Source organism: Crinia signifera, chromosome 4, assembly GCF_055691185.1.
Source record: "Crinia signifera chromosome 4, ASM5569118v1, whole genome shotgun sequence".
NCBI classification, from domain to species: domain Eukaryota; kingdom Metazoa; phylum Chordata; class Amphibia; order Anura; family Myobatrachidae; genus Crinia; species Crinia signifera.
In genome coordinates this window covers 23,083,216-23,096,380 of record NC_139220.1, presented here as the reverse complement: position 1 = coordinate 23,096,380, position 13,165 = coordinate 23,083,216, and the positions used below count along the sequence as shown (strand labels likewise).

At 44.3% G+C, this 13,165-nt stretch overlaps 1 protein-coding gene across 1 annotated transcript in view; it reads right to left on the bottom strand.

The window, feature by feature from the left end:
* The window catches only part of GABRA6 (gamma-aminobutyric acid type A receptor subunit alpha6), a 52,280-nt gene that overhangs the window by 11,800 nt on the left and 27,315 nt on the right, over positions 1 to 13,165 (bottom strand). The window lies entirely within an intron of this gene.

Here is a 13,165-nt window from a genome sequence, read left to right as displayed (position 1 = left end):
GGACAGATTAACCCTATGAGTGCCATCATCTCTGTACGAGATATGCTAAATTTCCGCAAAAAAATGCCAGAGTCGCTCACATTTGTTATATAAATTCAAATGAAAAATGTTGTGGAAAAAAAAGCTGTAGATGTGTGCTAGGTGTGAGTTGAGCTATAAAATGTGTGCTATGCAATTTGAACTTCAGTGCTATGCAAATTGAACTTTATACACTGTGCTATTTGAACTACATAAGATTTGAACTACATAAGATTTGGGCTAGACTACACTATGGGGGTTATTCTAGTTCACTCTTTCTGACAAAATCCTTCTTAGATGGACAAAACATGTGCACTGCAGGTGGGGCAGATGTAACTTGTGCAGAGAGAATTAGATTTGGGTGGGGTTTTACTTCAAAGTGAGATCTATATTGCAGTGTAAAATTAAAGCAGCCAGTATTTACCCTGCACAGAAACAAAATTACTCACCCAAATCTAATTCTCTCTGCACATGTTACATCTGCCCCCCTGCAGTGCATATGGTTTTGTCCATCTAAGAAGGATTTTGTCAGAAAGAGTGAACTAGAATAACGCCCTATGTTATTTGAATATGTAAAGTACATAACTCATGAGACTCCCGACACAGGGTGCGATTTGATCTAGACACAATGCGATGTACTGATGGAGCACCACTTGTTCAGCGCCAGCTCTTGCCAAATCGCCTCCAATGGTGAGAGCTAGAGGAGAAGCGCATCACCATCTCTCGGCGATGCGGAGCGGAACCCTTGCCTGTCTCTGATCCAGGGAACTGGGCAGGGTTAGATGGGGGGTGGGGGGCTGCGGGCACCGACAGGGGAGTGACAGAGAGGTGGTGGTGGACTCTAATAGAACGGGGTGCGCAAGCATTTCATGCGCGCATGCCCCCTTTCATCTGATGGTGGGTCTGGGGGGTACCACTGAGTTTGCCTTTTGCAAACTCAGTGGTGCCCCCAGTTTAGGCAGCTGCCTAGGGCACCAGGATCTGGGGGGCACCACTGAGTTTGCCTTTTGCAAAATTGAGGAAGATCTCCTTATTGTACTTAATACATAAAATACATATCATGTGTTGGCTGTGGAACTTTCAATGTGCCACCTCCACACTTTCACATGAGGGGCTGGAAAGTGGTTATTGGTGGTAGTGGAGGAATTTGGGGGGGGGGGGGGTGCAATAGGTTGAAGTTTTTGAAAAAGCTGTCAGTTGGATGGCGAAACATGTCAGGGAGCACCTGCTGATTTTATTGGGCGCTTTTGGTCTGATCTCAACCCCCTTCCCACCCTCACTTTGGAGACATATTCCACCTTTGCTTTACTTGGGCTAACAGCTGCAACATCTATTCGGGGTACCACCACCTGCATACTGAGGATTACAACTCTGCATTATAGTTGAGGATTCCCCATATTCCAACAGGGGCTTACTCCCATCCTCCAGCGTGATTTTAATCCAGCAAGGTTTATGGACCCACTTATGTTCCAGCTTCATATGGACTGACCCAAGGATAATCCAATACCCAAAAAACGTCTCCCTACCCCAAGGGCTACAAAACGGACTTCAGACCAATAAGTATCAGACCCCTCTATTGTATTACCTATTAGTACTATACATTTTTTGACATAGAATGTACTAAATTTGTGCAATAATTGTTACCTATTTGTGTATCAATCTGTTTTATATTCTATATCATACCCAGTGCGATTGCACGCTATTCATTTAAAATAAAAAGTTTTTTTATGCGTATGTATATCAATTGTAACCAATTTATCATGTTCTAGCGCTCCACCCACTCTTTTTCCATAGGTTGAAGTTTTGTCTAGGGTGCCAAGAAGCCTTACATCGGCCTTGTGTAGAAACATACAAAAAGATATGGCTAGGCTTCTCCGGCGATGTTGTTCGTGACATTCAAAAAGTTATGTTTTCCTTTGGCAAATTGGTATTTTGATTTTCAATTATCTGTCAATGCCTTGGTGCCCATTGGGTAAACACACACCGTATATGATTACGTTCACATTACAACAATTGATTTTTTTTAAAAAGAGGTAAATTCCTGCTGCATTTTTTTCAGAAGACTGCATAAGCCTGAATGTCTATAAATATCAAGGTTTGTAGGTAATTTGTGGCATGCTAACCTTGGTACTAAAGGAAGCAAAATATTTACTGAATAAGTGTGTTTATGGGAATCTGATCCTATAGGATGTGACTGGGAGGGGTTTTCATGGGATATTTTATATTAGACTTGCTCTGCATGTTTCAGTTTGGACTTTTGTCACCTGATTACCATTTTTATCACTTTTTTCTTTGAAAGAGTAAGCATTGATCAGAAAGTTTTGGTCTTTAGCAGAAATGGGTGAGGCAAGAAGTCATTGTGCAGCAATTTCCCCCTTGAGTTTTGTCTGTGCTGGGGACACTGTATTTGCGTTTGGGCCCAGAATTTTTGCCAAGGTAAGTGGATCTGCACAGTTCAGGCTTCAATGGGGAAATTCAGTCACCCTCATTGGTTCAAGTTCTGTTTGGGTTTGAGCTAATTGGCTGTAATCAAAGGAGGCTCCAGAGGTGGGGCTACAGTCCAGTTCAAAATTCAAATAGGGGAGCCACATCAACTGCCAGTGAGTCAGTTCATAATGGCAGTTGTTGGCTGTTGGTGTGAATCCCCTATATGAATTTTGAATTGTGCTGCAGCCCCTCCTCTGGAGCCACTATTGGTTGTAATGGTTTCTCAACCAATGTTTTATAAGGATTATGTTTTAGAAATAGCTGTGCCCGTCACTCCAATCATGTGATTGTGCATTTATTTTAGTCAACATTTAAGACAAATTTTAGTTAAGGTTTATTATACCTATGGGAGGCCATCAACCTCTACAGTAAGTGACTTATTTTGTAGCCACTTCATCCTATTCTATGCTTCTATATAGACATATGATCAATTCTATTGTGATTAACTGTCTTTGATTCCTTAAGCTTTTCCAACAGCAAACAAAATAATGAAAATAAATTGAGGCTTCAGTGATAAACCTATCAGATAGGCTGAAAGTCACCGGTAAATTGCATAGCAAGGCGTTTGCTCACTCACTCTTGCTTACAAAAGACTATTGATCCGGTTGGCTCGAAGACTGCAAAACCGCTTATAGCAGAATAGGATGTTACTCTTACTTATGTAACGAACAAACTATAATTAAGGGGATCTGCTTTGCTTTTAAAAATATGTAGATATGATCAGACACAAGCAAAGAAGCCTTTATATAGCTAATAGCAAACATACAGATGGAGATGCCATCATTCAGCAGGGGCAGGGCCGGTGCCACCACTAGGCAGGACTAGGCATTTGCCTAGGGCGCCGGCCACTGGAGGGCGGTACTGAGCCACCGAGGAGGAGAGCCCGAGAGGTACCATAGAGGTACCATAGAAACCAGGATGCGCCGCGGGGACTGGAAGCAGGTGAGAAAGGAAGCTCAGCTTCCCCCCCCCCCCCCCCCCGGAGGACACGATGGTTGCGGGCGCATGCTGCAGTGTCGCCCGCACCCCCACCCTGTGGTGCAATATCGTCCGAACCCCCCCGCCGCCTGCCCGCCCGCCTGCCGTCCGCTGCCTGCCTGCCTTCCACTCAAATCTCCCCTGCAGCGGGGACTGGGAGCAGGGGAGAAAGGTAGCATAGCTTCCCTCTCCCCCTCCCCCCCCTGGACATGGGGGTTACGGGCACACGCCGCGGTGTTGCCCGCACCCCCACCCTGCATGCTGAAATCTCCCCAGCAGTGGGCGGGCGGGTGGGGGATTTGCCTGGGGTGGCGGGGAGGCTTGCATCGGCCCTGAGCAGGGGTCTAGCAGTCGGATCGCCAACCGCCAGCCCCTCACCAGCCTCCAGAAGGGGATGAGCGCGCACGAGACACTTGCGCATCCTCTTCCGACGGAGCTCCATGATGGCCCCCGCCGCCTCCCCATTGCTGTCCGCCAGTCCTCGCTGTCTTCACGCACCCCCCCCAACCGTGCCCATATCCCTGAAGCGGAGACGAGCAGGGTTCATGACCCCCACCACCTGAAAACTGGGGGATGCGCGAGGGTGTGAGTCGCTAGCACGTCCAAGTCAGATGGAGCGCCTCTCCGCCGGCGATCTCAGCCAGATGGGGCATTCTGATGAGCCCAGGCGCTGGCTGAGAGGCGCTCCATCTGTACTGTATGTCCATTTACAATTACTCTCGAATTGCCCAATTCAGACTTTGTGATTTAGCCGTTCTTTTTCTTAGAATATGCTTCTTCATCTGCTACTCTGTAACAATTCCTATGCAACAAAAAATACCAACCCTAAGTTTAGTTCAGTATGAGCAATTGTATACTGTAAGCAAGTTATAACACAAGTCAGGTAAGACTACACAATCTGGGTAAAAAGGCCCAACACAGAGGACCTATACAGGTGACTTATGCCATGCAGCATTATGCTAAATCTGCTTTATACTGTACCAGTGGTTCTCAACCTCGGTCCTCAAGGACCCCAACAGTTCGTGTTTTGGCAGGTGCACAGGTGCTCTCATTATTCACTGACACATTTGAAAAGATCCACAGGTGGAGCTATTTATTTCACATGTGATTCTGTGAGGTAAAACATGCACTGGTGGGGGGTACTTGAGGGCCAGGTTGAGAACCACTGCTTTATACCTATTCCTTTGTGACAAAGATGGACAAAACCATGTGCACTGCAGGTGGGGCAGATGTTACTTGTGCAGAGAGAATTAGATTTGGGTGGGGTTTTACTTCAAAGTGAGATCTATATTGCAGTGTAAAAGTAAAGCAGTCAGTATTTTCCCTGCACAGAAACAAAATAACTCACCCAAATCTAATTCTATCTGCACATGATACATCTGTCTCACCTGCAGTTCAGCACGGTTTTTCCACCCTGAGCATTCCAATGGGCTGTGCCCCCCACTGCCACCCCACGTCCCCCGCCCACACTGCTAGGTGCGAGCGGGATGGGGAACGTGTAGTTCACCGCGCCCGCTCACTCCCTGCATCTGCACATGTGCAGAATTGTGCCTGTGCATGCGCATATGCAAAATTCGGTCTCCGGTGCGAACAGACGGGGGACCAATTACATCACAATAACCCCCCAAAGCTCTATCAGGCCCTTAGTACACTATAAGCTTCTTATTACACAACTAGCGGATTAAAAATCAAAATTAAGAAGCAGAAAAAGTACATAATCATCGAAGTGGATTGTTAAAGTCTCACCAGGCATCTCACATCACATTGCGTAAAAAGTTTAGTACAATCTATAATGGCTGAGGAATAAGATGTAGGAATATTATCTTAAATCAGTGAGCATTACAGCCAAGCAGTGGGAAATATGTACAATAGGAATAAGGACAGTGTCGACAATAACAAAAAGTTTTGTTTGGCACCAAAATGAAGAGAAGACATTTAAAAAAAAACACCAATTAGATGGATGCAAAATTATCACATTTTGACAGATGCAATAAAGCTTTTTTAACACTTCTACTTCAAATGTTTATGTCGCTCATGCATGCATGTTGCTAGTTTGTGTACTGGATTTCAGTTGAGTTCAGAGGCGGATTGGTCAACCGCGAAACCGGGCCATTTCTCGGTGGGCCGGACCAGATGTCCCTCCGGCTGGGCCGCCTACCTTGGTTCCAGGGCTGCCGTAATCAAGCAGCCACCGCCTGGTCACAAATGGCACCATTACCCAAAACAAATATGGCCACCACATATATGAATATATTACATTTACATATGCGGTGGCCATATTTGTTTTAGGCGATGCTGTACTCAGTGACCAGCTGCGGCCGATGGTCGCTGTCCGATGACAGCAGTGCATGGTGAGTAGTGTCCTGCCCCTCCCCCCCCCCGGGCAGCAGCGTCAGCACCCCCCATAATCCCACCACCCCCCGGGCTATATCGTCAGCGAACCCCCCCCCCCCCCCCGGGCTGCAGCGTCAGCACCCCCCCCCCCTCCCGGGGCCGAATTTCCATCCCAATCCGCCCCTGGTTGAGTTCATCATCATTGTGAATTATACTGTATTTGTACTTATTTGCACTGCACCACAGATTTCACAGTGCTGTACAGAAGATCACAGCTATGACCTAAAGGGAAAGAGTTGACACACAGTATAAATGCAATTATTGACCAAATTGCAAAGACATAAAGACAAGGGGCCAAATGTTATTGGGTGTTAGAATCAGAAAGTGAAAGATTTTGAGAGATTTTTCCCATTTTTTTTAAAGTGACAATTATTTACACCGCAAAACCAAGTTGATATTTGCCATGTCATTGATTGCCGCTTTACAAAAAAAATGGGATAACTCTCCCAAAATCTCTCACTTTCTGATTCTCACACCTTATTACATTTTGTTGAAGATCTGTAGTGGCACACGTGAAAATAACAGTTCAAAGGATAATTTTGAATAGATGCAATGTCTACCAGGTTCCATGTCGAGCAGAAGATAAATACAAGATCGGCATGTCAATCAGGAACAGGACATTTATACTAAATAAAATAAATGGATGAACTTTCAACCTAATTGCATGTCACACAGAAGAATTCAACGTATAATGATGTCACAGGATTGGCAACGAAGATGGTTAGTGGACAAATATGAGACAAGCATACCTTCCAACATGACCCATACCAGGAGGGACACAATGCTCTGCTCCTGGACTTTCTTCTTATTGAATGATTGCCATAACCTCTGTTTGAACAGGTTCATTGATAAGAAAGGTGTTTCACCACAGTTGATGGCAATCATAAATTAAGAGGAAAGTCCTGGAGCTGAGCATTGTGTCCCTCCAGGACATGGTCATGTTGGGACTGGGAGGTATGGCCAAGGGGTAGTGATGACCTCGTCCATGAGTACTTGAGAATGAGTAATTGCAGACTTTGCAGTGAGATAGGACAGTAGACCTAAGGACAGATTTATTAAGCTTTGTAGAGAGATAAAATGGAGAGAGACAAAGTACCTGCCAATCAGCCCATCAACTTCCATTTTTTCGTCTGTCTTTTAAACATGACAATTTTGGGGTACATTTACTAAAGCTTCTAAAAATGAGTGATGTTGTCCATAGCAACCAATCAGATTTTGTCTGTCATTTTCTAGGATGCAATAGAAAAAAATACAGATTGGTTGATTGGTTACTAAGGGCAACATCAACTCTTTTCATTTTTAGAAGCTTTACTAAATGTACCTCTTTAAATCCTCTTTATCTATTTCAAATGGTTAGTACATCTGCCCTTTAGTACGAGATGGAGGGGAGGTTAGGGGTATTGAGCGGTAGGGTAGGAAGTGTCAATGCTCGGAATCACCAGATTCCCTGCACTGTTGAGAGCCGGCGGAGACTCACTCCATCTGACGGGGATGCGCGATCGGGATCTCTGTCCATCTCTGCTTCAGGTCGATGGTCAGGGATAGGGGAGGTGCGGGTTGCTGTGGGCAGCGATGGGAGATTGGCAGGGAGGCAGTGGATGGCAGCGGTGGGCTCAGGCAGAACGGGGCACGCAAGAGTCTTGTGATTGTGCGCCCTCTTCTGTCTGATGGCGTGTCCTGGCAGTTTGTGATAGAATCGCCAGAACCCGCAACACAGAGAGGCGCTCCGTATAAGACAAGAAGCAGTATTGCAGTAGTAGACATCAGCTGGGGCAGTCTAGAGTTAGCAATAAGTTGTATATAATACTCTATGAATGTTTGTGAATGGAAGTGGAACAGAATTAAAATGCTAAAACAGTAAATGTCTTAATTTAATGAGAATGTAATTGAAAGGACATTAGATCAAAACCAGTTTTCAACAATAAGGGTCATAAAGGGTATTCAATATGGGATTCCGACTGTCCGAACCTCCTGACAGTCGTAATCCTGGTCCATTTTCGTTTGATAAAACAGTAACTCGACAGTCGGAATTTAATGCATCGACTGTCGAGTGACGGAAAGACCCTGGATCGGCAAAAATGGCTGCAGATTATCAAAAAATTGCCGTTATATTATCAACCAAGCACCGACATTGTCACACTAAACTATATTATATAAAATTGTATGTTTCTATTATTTTGCCCACCGATAACAGTATTATGTTCAATTCAAAATCAAATCCACCATATACTGTAAAACTAATTCATTCAAATCAACAAAGGACATTAAACCATCAAAATAAATACATTTCCCAAAATTTTTCATTTTGTGATCATTTTATTAAATCATTTTACAAAATAATAATTTCTACAACAGAACTGATGTCTCACAGTACTAATTACATATTTTTCATGAAGCAAAAACCGTGATAAAACAGTCAAATTAGTCTGCTCATTATTGAATTCACAGCGTGAACATCATGGAAAATATACCACTTACCGGCACACATTAGCAAAATGTTACCATCAATAAACTGGTAATATTAAAATGGTTTTAGAAGGGTATATTTCTTAAATAATAATAATAATAATAATAATAATAATAATAATAATATACAGTAGTTTTCTAGTTTCTCAGTCATACAAGTCTGTGGGTTAAACTTTCTAAGATGGGAGTTCTATGGAAGATGCGATGTTGCCCATAGCAACCAATAATATTGTATCTATTCTCTTCTAGAAGGTGCTAAAGAAATAACAAGTAGAATCTGATTGGTTGATATGGTCAAATGTTCCACCCAATACCCATCTTAGTAAATTGACCCCTGTATTGGAACCATACCAATAGTGCAAGTTATACTGTAAAATAAAATGTTTCATTGGTTGTTAGGGTGTTAATGTCAAATATTATTTGTCATAATACAACCCAAGGGTATATAGGTGGAATAGATTTGTGCATAGGCTGAAAAAAGAAGAATGGCTGCATGTGAGGGGGCGTGACTGAGTATCCTGCACTCTGTGGAATCAGGAAGATGTGGGATGTTCCTGGGAAGTGCTGTGGCTGCAGTGCTGGCTACTAAACAGTGACAGGAGCCAGATGCTGCATGTAATGCACATAGGGCCTTATTCTGATCGGTGCGGCTGGATCCGAATATGCGGCCAGGACCGTGCGTGCGAAACACCGCCTTCCATATGGATCGCCAACTCCGTCTGTACGCGGTAAGAAGCTGGCCGAACGGACCGAACGTGTATTTTTCACGGAATACGCCTCCTCCATCTCAGGGAACCTCCCCCATCATTCGATGGTCGCAGACCATCGAATGCAGGACCGAGTGGTCCACCAGCTCCCGCAACCTCAGACCACATGGACATTTTTCCGTGCAAAAGCAGGGATCTGGGCGGGCAGCTGACATCCGGCGATGTCATATGTCCGCCCCTACACGTGCGTCACGACCGCATTACCATACGTACGCCCAGCGTTTGCATGGGAACACCCATGAAACGCGGGGCGTATGCATATGGTAATGAGCCCAAATAGCCCTTCACGCCCCTCTCCACCCCCTGTTCGTAGTGTTCACATTTCATGCGGGATTTGGCCGTACGCCCCGCTCGCACATGCGCAGAGACGCCTCTGCACATGCGCAGACACAAAACATCGGCGGCACGAACGCACGCGGATATTACCGCACCAACCAGAATAAGGGCCATAATGATTTACATACCTGCCTACTTTTAATTTCACCTCTCCGGGAGAAGCCTGGAGAGGCAACACATCAGGGGGCGGGAGCAAGTCTGACATCACTTGGCCCCGCCTCCCCCATGCTGGAAAACTCTGTGATTAGCGGGCCGCAGAGAGGGGGCGGGGCTTAAATGATGTGAAATGCCCACCACCTCTCTGCGGACCCGCGATTTCTGGTAATTAAACCAGCGGGCAAGGGGGGATCGGGGGCAATTAGCAGAATGTTGGAGACTTGCCCACCTTCCCGGGGGGGAAGGAGAAGGACCCGATTTCCGGGAGGCTCCCAGCCATTCCGGGAGGGTAGGCAAACCTGATGATATAGTGTGGCACCTGTCACCTGGCACTAAGCAGGAACTGGCATTTTGGTGGCACCCCCTGCACCCTGACAATGATACCACTGCATAGGACATTAAGCAGGCAGATTGAGCATGGGGATAAAATTATTATTATTTACACTTATTGATTTACAGGGCAATCGTACTCTCTGCAGCTCTTTACAATTCGAAAATAACTCATTAAACAGGACTGGGTAATAGACGAAGAATAAAATGTTTTATGCAAAAAGTTTTATGCATTAGGTTAAGGGCCACAGATTGACTATTGGTAAGCCAGACTGTAATTTGGATCATTCGATAATGGGTTTTTAAGATAACATTGGAAGAAAAAGCAAGGATACGACTGTGCTAAAATATAAACTAATTTAATAGATGCTGTAGACCAAATGCTCCCAACCCAATAGTACATTAGTACAATACAATACAAAACCCATGCAATAAATAAATAATAATAAAAAAAAAGTTAATTCTTGCTCCCTGAGGAAGCCGCCGATCATTACAGGTGGAGAAACTCAATCTGGTACCAGCATCTACACACTGGGGTTTATTCTGGTTCACTTGCAAAGGCACAATCACTCTAATGTACAAAACCATATGCACTGCAGGTGGGGCTGATGTAACATTATTTTTATAAATTAGTTTATATTTAGTGCTGTCCTATCCTTGCTTTATTGTTCTGTCGTTTATGTGGTTTGAGTACATACATCCTACTGCTGCTGTAATAGAGATCATAGAATAAATCATTTCATTTTGGTTTATTACACCTGTATCTGCAGCGCACAGGTTTTTATTTTCTTTTTTTTCTTGATAAAATTGGAGTATAGCAACAACTACAGGCTCAGTGTTGTTTGAAACTATAATAGAGGAAGTACAGCAGATACAGTAGTGCTGTTTTATAAATAATGACTTTATCATGTCTTTCTGTTTACGACATCATATTCTTTTATACATTCTTCTTGTCACATACATATTATATTATGACGTTTGTATCTGTTTTGGCCACAGTAACGTCTGCTAGAGTACATACGGTATTAACACATTAATTAAAAAGTTTATATGCAAAAAGCATGGGCCCAGACATGGTATAAAAAAATCAATAAGAGATTATGCAATATAGTGATCACTGGTGGGAGGTTATTACTAATGAGAAATCATAGCTTAGTAACTAAGAATGGGATAAGAAAGTTACGGTACTCTTTACCTAGAAGGGCGCCCATCGCGGGCATCGCATGTACCAAAAAATCGCATGCGATGCGACCGACGCGATTACCGCGATTTCCCATAGGGAACAATGTTAAATGTCCCAATTGACCCGATTTTCCATAGGGAACAATGTTAAAAGGCCCACAGAGGCCAAATAGGCACCCTGAAGTGTGAAATGGCCCCCCCAATTGTTAACGCCACCCCACGATCAACGTGAACCCGAAGCGTGGCGAGCGCAGCGAGCCCGCGAGGGGCGGCGGTACGCGTCCTCCGACCTTTTCATACCCCCACTATCCACGTCGGCGTGGAGTTGAGAATAGAAAGTGTGGCGAGCGCAGCGAGCCACCGAGCCCGAAGCGTGGCGAGGGGACGCGGACACCTGTGATGCCCGCGAGGGGATGGGTATACCTGTGAAGGTGTCCGCGTCCCCTCGCGGGGCTCGCTGCGCTCGCCACGCTTCGGGCTCGGTGGCTCGCTGCGCACGCCACACTTTCTATTCTCAACTCCACGCTGATGTGGATAGTGGGGGTATGAAAAGGTCGTAGGACACGTACCGCCGCCCCTCGTGGGTTCGCTGCACTCGCCACGCTTCGGGTTCACGTTGATCGTGGGGTGGCGTTAACAATTGGGGGGCCCATTTCACACTTCAGGGTGCCTATTTGCCCTCTATGGGCCATTTAACATTGTTCCCTATGGAAAATCGGGTCAATTGGGACATTTAACATTGTTCCCTATGGGAAATCGCGGTAATCGCGTCGGTCGCATCGCATGTGATTTTTTGGTCGCATGCGATGCGACCGACGCGATTTTTTTTCCTTACGATGCCCACGATCAAAATCGTGGGCGCCCTTCTAGGTAAAGATTACCAAAGTTACAAATACCCATAAGCTTATTAGTTGAAGATGATCAGCGAATAAACAATATAAACTACCATAAAGTTTGTGTGCCAGATGCACAAAGCTTCAAAAGTCATAAAATAGAGAGTGATAAACAACCAGCCAATCAGCTCCTACCTGCCATGTTACAGACTGTGTTTGAAAAATGTTGTACAAAAAAAGTTAGAAACTGGTATACAATACGGCGCAACAGGAGAATGCTTGAATTTATGATGGAGTATGGTCCTCCTTATCCTGACATATGATTCCACTTTGGTTCAGTGTCCACTTCAAGTTGATCGATACTCGTGGTGAAGAAATAAAGCGAAAAAAAAAGGAAAAAATTACTCCTTTGTGTCCTTGATATTATAAATATTAATGTGTTGGAAAGGTGATTTTTTATGGTAAGCGTACCAAACTCACGTTAAGGTAAGTTGGTGTGAAGCACATCAAGGTTTCTTTAGTGTTATATCTTGTATTATCTTGAAGTGAATGTGACTCTTTCAATGGACTCCGAAGAGAAGAGGAAGAGAGAAAATACAATTTGTGTAGAAGTGACGAGGATAACGTGTAAAAAATAATTTGTGAGGAGCTAACTTAGCGTACCTCACTCACCGAGAGTGAAGAAGGTATACATATATAAAGGTTTCTTTTTAGATTTGAAATGTGGGCGTACCCCAACTCACAGGAATGTAGATGGCGTCTATTGACGCCATCTACATTCCTGTGAGTTGGGGTACGCCCACATTTCAAATCTAAAAAGAAACCTTTATATATGTATACCTTCTTCACTCTCGGTGAGTGAGGTACGCTAAGTTAGCTCCTCACAAATTATTTTTTACACGTTATCCTCGTCACTTCTACACAAATTGTATTTTCTCTCTTCCTCTTCTCTTCGGAGTCCATTGAAAGAGTCACATTCACTTCAAGATAATACAAGATATAACACTAAAGAAACCTTGATGTGCTTCACACCAACTTACCTTAACGTGAGTTTGGTACGCTTACCATAAAAAATCACCTTTCCAACACATTAATATTTATAATATCAAGGACACAAAGGAGTAATTTTTTCCTTTTTTTTCGCTTTATTTCTTCACCACGAGTATCGATCAACTTGAAGTGGACACTGAACCAAAGTGGAATCATATGTCAGGATAA